The sequence below is a fragment of the Montipora foliosa genome, unplaced genomic scaffold, assembly GCF_036669935.1.
Source record: "Montipora foliosa isolate CH-2021 unplaced genomic scaffold, ASM3666993v2 scaffold_458, whole genome shotgun sequence".
Taxonomy (NCBI): domain Eukaryota; kingdom Metazoa; phylum Cnidaria; class Anthozoa; order Scleractinia; family Acroporidae; genus Montipora; species Montipora foliosa.
Genome location: NW_027179765.1, coordinates 525,406 through 532,500, shown reverse-complemented (window position 1 = coordinate 532,500; position 7,095 = coordinate 525,406).

The following is a 7,095-nucleotide window of genomic DNA, read 5'->3' as shown; positions in this document are numbered from 1 at the left end:
AAATCGTCGGAGGAACAGTCAACGAGCAACGGACTGGATGACAAAAAGCTGGAGATATCACGCCCGTCCGCCATTGAGAACACTTGAGGTGATACTCATACGGTAATGAAGATACGGTAATGAAGGAGTGATTACTCTTCGTCTGAACTTCAAATTCCACGAGCCAGGCACTATCACAAATCATTGTTCTTTCGATTTGTTCGGTCTAATGAATATTAAAATAACCTTCATGAATTTTCTAATTTTCTTTTCAGATGACAGCCCGACAGAGCAAACACGTTAGTATATTGGTTTTCATTTCCATAAATAAATATGAAGTTATCGTATCTTTCTGATTAGGTAGCAGCCCTCTTATACTTTAATTTTAAATTCTACTTCCCACAACTCCCCAACTACCACGTTTCGGTTTGAGTTTGATAACGCATAAAAAGAGAGTTTCGACTTCCAAAGCTAGTCGGCGTTGTTAGTACAAAAAGCTTGCTCGTTCAGTCTTCCAAGTACTCCAGTGACAAGACCGCTAATTTCTGAAAAGCAACTAGTCTAATTTTCTTGTCTAGTCTAGTTATAAGCTACCCTGTTCCCAGAGTTTTTTCTTGAGCCGCAAGAGAGCCGCGAAATGACAAGAAAGAGAAAAACATCTGGTTACCTTGGACGTGAATCTCATTTTCATGCACCAGACGCCAGCTGTCGAACGCGTCAAATTAATAATTACAAAAGGGACCAATGGCAACTTAGCAATCACGCGTCCCCTAGGTATTACCAACCAAACGAACCAATCATATTGATTGTTTGTCAAAATATCAACCAAGCGAAACCTGAGGGTTAGATCCTGACCCTGGTGTCTGCATGAAAGTGAGATTCAAGTCCAAGGTAACCAGAGGTCTTTCTCGCGGCTCAAGAAAAACTTCTGGGACCAGGGTAGTTGTAAGCCTTTGATGAACAAGTCTCCTTGCACTGGACACGCGACTGGAGACTATTGTTTTGTTTTGTATTTATTATTATTATTATTATTATTATTATTATTATTTATTATTTATTTATTTATTAATTATTATTTTTTAATTAATTTTTTTTTTTTTTTTAAGTGCTCGGAGAAAAACTAACATCTCGGAACAGAGTCGAGAACCAACAAACTTAACTCACATACGACGCCGAGTATCGGAATCGAACCTGGGTCACATTGATGGGAGGCGAGTTATCTTGCCACCGCACCACCACTGCTTCCCTTTATTTTGAACCACATGTCATTCACGACATGCAATCGAGAAAATTTAGGGAGACTGGTCGGAGTGTCGGTTTTAGCAATCATTTGGTTAGACGGTAGATTTCGACCACAGACGCTTACGAATGCTTATAACAATGCCGAGACGGATTCCGCGTTTCGCTAGTAAAGGAAACTTAAGATACTGAATACGAGGTTGCCTGATTATTACATATTATAGAATTTTTTGCATGAGATGGCCATGTAACACGAATATTTTACAGTATCGTTCAAACATCAAACGCATCCTGAAGGGTACGGAGATCCCAGTGTTGTTGTTTGGCATGAATTATCCATTGATGTATCAAAAATGGCCTGTGGTACGTATGAGGACAGGGAAGTAAAAAAACAAAACAAAAAAAACAAAAACAAACAAACAAACAAAACAACAAAAGCAAAAAAGTAAATAAATAAATAAAACAAAAAGCGAAAAAACAGCCTTAAGTCAAAGTTGACTTCGCCCGGCTTATTTCCCTTTCGTAAACGGTGCATGTCATTTTTAGCAGTCGATAGCATGTTTAGTAGCCAAGCCTTTCGGAATAATGAGAAAATTCAATTTTCAACTGAATCAGTTAAAACTACGCCCAGATTGAGAAATTAAGCCTAAGGAATGATTACCGTGTTTAAGAACGAAGTTAAGGTTATTGTTATGAAGTGGTTAAATATGTAATTTTTTTATTGATGAGTAAGGTACTCTGATATCCATAAGCGCTAACCTAGGTTCCATAGATAATTTCGTCTTTTTTTTTTCTTTATTTGAAAAAAAAGACATGTCTAATGGTTGTCGATATTCGAACACATTCGTGGCCTTGGTGAACAGAGTTTACCTGTGACTTACTTGCTATATTTAAATTATTGCAGTCACCCTATCACTCAACAAGTTATTAACCCCATGTTCTCTGGAGATCTCGAGTGGGAAATACCGCAAGAAAACCTGAATATCGAGAAAGTGATCGGGCGTGGCGCCTTTGGTGTGGTGTCACGTGCTTTGGCCTGGGATATCGCTGGAAAGTCTGGGAGGACTGTAGTCGCTGTTAAGAGCGTCCAAGGTGAGCTTTTTAGCTCTACTTGTGGGATATTTGTTTGCTTTTTTTTTTTTTGAATAACCGCTCTAGTTTATTGAGAAAAACAAAACTGATACAAACGGTATAAGTCTTGCAACAGCCAATACTGATCTCTTTTAGGCTGCAAGAAAAATCACCTTTACCGCATGCCCTTCGGGCAATCGGTGTCTAAAATCTACTAGCCCAAGAGTCATTTTAACTAACTGCAAAGAAATTTACGTCTTTATTAAAAAATAATTAATTATTACATGTTTTAATTAAATAACCTTTATTTCAGCCATTCCTTAATGCATTACATGAAAGATATTGTGCATCAAATGGAAACTCGGGAAAATCCAAACCCCGAGTTTCCATTTGATGCACAATATCTTTCATGTATTTCTTACTCTTCTCGCTTAGGTCGTTATTTAATTAGCTGTTTTATTTTTTCTTGACAATCATCTACATGTGTAATTTAGTGTACGTAACGCGATTCTTGTTTCAACAGGTCTCACTTTGTGAGATCAACTATAAAAAACGGCGTTCACTTTACATAAATGTACCTGGGAATTAAAAAAAAATGCCATGTCACATGGCAATCTTGAAATTGGAATTCCCAAAAAACTATTTCCCGTGGAGCAAGTAAAAGCTAAAATCTACTGGCCCGATCGCAAAATTCACTAGCCTCAAGCTAGCAGACAGGCATTTCTTTGCACGTGGTCTTTGGAACCACGAAGAGAAACAACTCTTAGTTGGAAAAATCTAAAAGTAAGTCGAATAAATGGAATATGAGGTAAGAAATCGACTCCCCTATATTTTCCCACATTTCTATCAGAATTCTTTCTCGAAATGCGTAGTTATTTCAACAACACCCAAGTGGTTGGGTAATGTGAAACCGATATGCGGGTCATGGGAACATTAAATGACCATTGCAACAAGCGTTGAATCCCGTCGAAAATGGATTGCAAATAATTATTATGGGACTCAGGGATTCGCTATATTGCGTCATGCGTCATATTCTCTTGGTGGAATCCATCCTTGTTGTGCAGGACATAGACATTTGCAAGCATCCGGCTTGGCGGGTACTGGACAATTAATTTTGAGATCTGTCTGTCGTGTCGGAATCCCAGTAAACTGTTGTATACATGACATCTTCTTCGAGAACTGTGTTGTTTTTTCTAAGATGGAAATTGTTAACCATGGTAGATGAAACGAAGAGATGATATCGTATTTCGGTGTTGACTCGGGGATACTCTGGAAAAATCCGGGTGTTCTTTTGCAGGAGTCGAACCTACGACTTCCGATTACTAGATCGGATGCTCTACCAATGAGCTACAGAGAGACCGTTGAGAGCTTGGCCAGGAGCATTCGGATTTTTTCCGAGTATCCCCGAGTCAAGATTGAAGAGAGAACCATCTCTTCAAGTCATTTCTTAATTTTCTTACGAAATAGAGGACGCTTCACAAAGGGAGAAAAGAGATTTGTTATCTGAGTTGCTACTCCTTAAAAGCCTTGACCCTCACCCCCATGTCATTCAGTTGTATGGATGTGTCAGCACTGAAGGTAAGTTAGCCAATTCAAAAATGCAGCACATCAGTCGAAATATCACGGTGTCGTCTATACGTGTTGAAAAAAGAAGTGTAATGCCATTCTCGAAAATTTGCAAGGCAGCCTTGATGTTGATGCGACTGATGTTACGGGAATGATCTTTGTTTACATTTTTTGCCTCACTGGCATGACCATCGTTTAATACTAAAGTACTAATATAAATAATGAAAGTTCATTGCATAATGAGCTATCTCTGAATTTGAACCAGATATACTAGATAATCTCTTAGAAATAACGCTTTGGAAATTCATGATTTTACGAAGAATGCATGGGGGATCATTAACGCCTTTGCCATCCAAGAATTTATCACTTTTCGATAGCTATTAACTGCCTGGCTCAAATAAATTGAAAACTAAGCTAAGTTTAACAAGTTCTTTTCCCTTTTGAAGTCAATTTGTAAATAGATGATGCTTCCTGTGAGCAAACTCGTATGTTAATGAAACAAAATGTAAACAATGACGTCATCATAGATTTCCTTCTTTATGACGATAGAGCTTAAAAACAAAGAGGCGGGACGTTAACAGTAGACGCATGCGTAAATCCCATTATCCAAGTAAAACTGCGCTTTTGGGCAACCTTATCGTAAGATTAGCCAAGGCGTTGTACTATGTCTCTCTTGTTTTTGGAATTCTCAGTTGGAACATTTTATCGAATTATGCTTGCGTTTTTCCTTTATTTTGGATTATTTCGGATTGCTTTGTATACAGAGCTAACAATTACCAATTCATACTGTTCGCACCAATGCGAGTGTTCACACAGGTCTCACCTGAGATGTTCTCTACTTGTTTTTGAAAGTTCGTCCTCTGGTTGTGGTGGAGTATGCACAGTATGGGGACTTGCTTGGTTACCTGAGGAGGAGCCGAGGGGTACAGGATAACTATTACAGTGACCCTTCAGTTAAACCAGGTTCCACTCACCTCAAGACAGCTGTTAAAGTTTGCCTGGGAAATCAGTGACGGAATGCACTATGTCTCGATGAAAAAGGTTACTTTTATCCATAGTAGAAATAGTGACTGATAAAACGCGAATCCAGATTCGGTTTGGAAAAGAGGCAGTAAGGTAGCAGATCTAGTACCTTGCTTTTGTTTGATATTGCTAGCACCTTCTATTATTTAAGCCTAATTTAAAGTCAGTGTTTCAATTGTATAGTGTTTTGTTTTTGGCTTTTGTATGGAGCCAATCACAATTTGTGTTATACGAGAGCTGTTACCCAATTAAATAAAAGTAGGACGGGTTTTCTAACCGAAGAAACGGAAAGGATTCTCTTGTCATTGATGTATTTGAGGGTATATTCGTCTTCCACTGGCTTCTTGTGTTTTGTGTTGACCATGTTCAAGCACGTTGGCCAAGTACAAGCAATAATAATAACAATTTAATAATAATAATGACAATAATGATAATGATAATGATAATGATAATGATACTGATAATGATAATGATAATGATGATGGTGATGATGATAATGATAATGATAATGTGATAATGATGATGATGACGACGACGACGATGAAGATGATGATGATGAATAGCGAGCTGGCGTGTATAAAAGCGGAAGAAAATTCAAGTGTGACCTCCAAAGAGGGCTTTAAGTATATTCTTCCCTCGACTAATGAAAGAGTACTGTGGGCGTACCTCCGTCTCCGTCAGAGGTCGGAGTTGTCCATTTCTTCCCATTCGAACCTATTGGTTTTTCGCATAGTAATTCAAACTAGCGAGCGTTAGAATCTTCTCTACAACAAAATGTATTTTTCAACCGCAGGAAATAATGCTTACCATCAAATTTGATGGCAGAGAAAACGTTTGTATCCGAAATAAATGAATTTCACAACGGCTTGGCTGATTTTTGTTTTCAAACATTAAGGGCGCTTTCTTTTTGAATAATTCTGACGTGTTACCGGCGGTTCAAAGTCGTCCTATTATTACGTATTGAAGCTCTTTGTCTCAGAATAATAGGGCAACCTTGACACGCCACAATTATCCAAGGTGACGTTGCCTGGGAGACGTGAAAGTCAAAATTATCAGATTCAGGCTCAGGTTCATTTTAGTTCACATTATTTACCGGGAAAATCATATACATATAATAAAAAAAATTAAAGTAATGTTTGCAAAGATACAAAAAAAGAAAAAAAAGAAAAAAGCAATATAGGTTACGGGATGTGTGTGCATGGTGACTAAAGAAGCAGGTTCTTTCGAGTTGGCCACCGCAATCTACTGATCGATTCTGTTTTTTTTTTTTCTATTTAAGCACTCTTTTGGAAAAACAAAAAAACACATTTGATCTTAAACATGATTTTCTTTAGTGCAAAGGTAGTCTTTTGCAGTGGGGGAGGTTCCCATTAAAATTTTGAACACAGTAAGATCTGTATATCAACGAGGTTTTGGTGCCATTCGCAGACATGATCTCTGTGCTCAGAATTGGAAAAATTATTCATTTCATGAGCTATGGTGAGGCAGCGTGGATGACGAAATAATTAATTTAACTTATCTTCCAGATAATACATCGTGACCTTGCTGCAAGAAATGTGTTGGTCGGAGAGCATGAGGTGTGCAAGATCACTGACTTTGGGATGGCAAGAGACGTCGAAGAAGATGACATTTACGTTCGCACGCACGAGGTGCAGTTGGTTTTATGTACTTTTAATTTAGCCATTACTAGCTCATATTAACCCAGAAATTGTTTTCAAAAAAGAAAACTAAACAGCTTCAACACACACACACACACACACACCCACAAACAAAAAAGCAAAACAAAAACAAAACAAAAAAAAAAAAAACCGAAGGAGTGAAGCGATCCTCACACTTGAGGTGGCTCCCTAGAATATTTGTAAACACCCTCACTACAGAGCACAAGTTGCGAAAGGAAACTTAGTCAACTTCTCATAAACTTTTCCTTGTAGAGATTTACCAGTACGGGTACCGATATAACAAGGCTTAATTTTTTGGGTGTCAATTTTTGGATTATGGCCCTTACTATGACAACATCACATCTCAGAGATATTATTATTTTTGGCCTAAATTCCTTAATATTTATACTTTTTTTTTTTATTCTTTTCCACATTATGAAAATGAAATTGCCTGACATTTTGAAGTGGTTAAAACTCAAGGTGGTTTAGACAGTTTGCCAATATTCTGTAATTTGTCATTTTTGTAAATATATTCGATTGGCTCTGACAGATTTTTGCA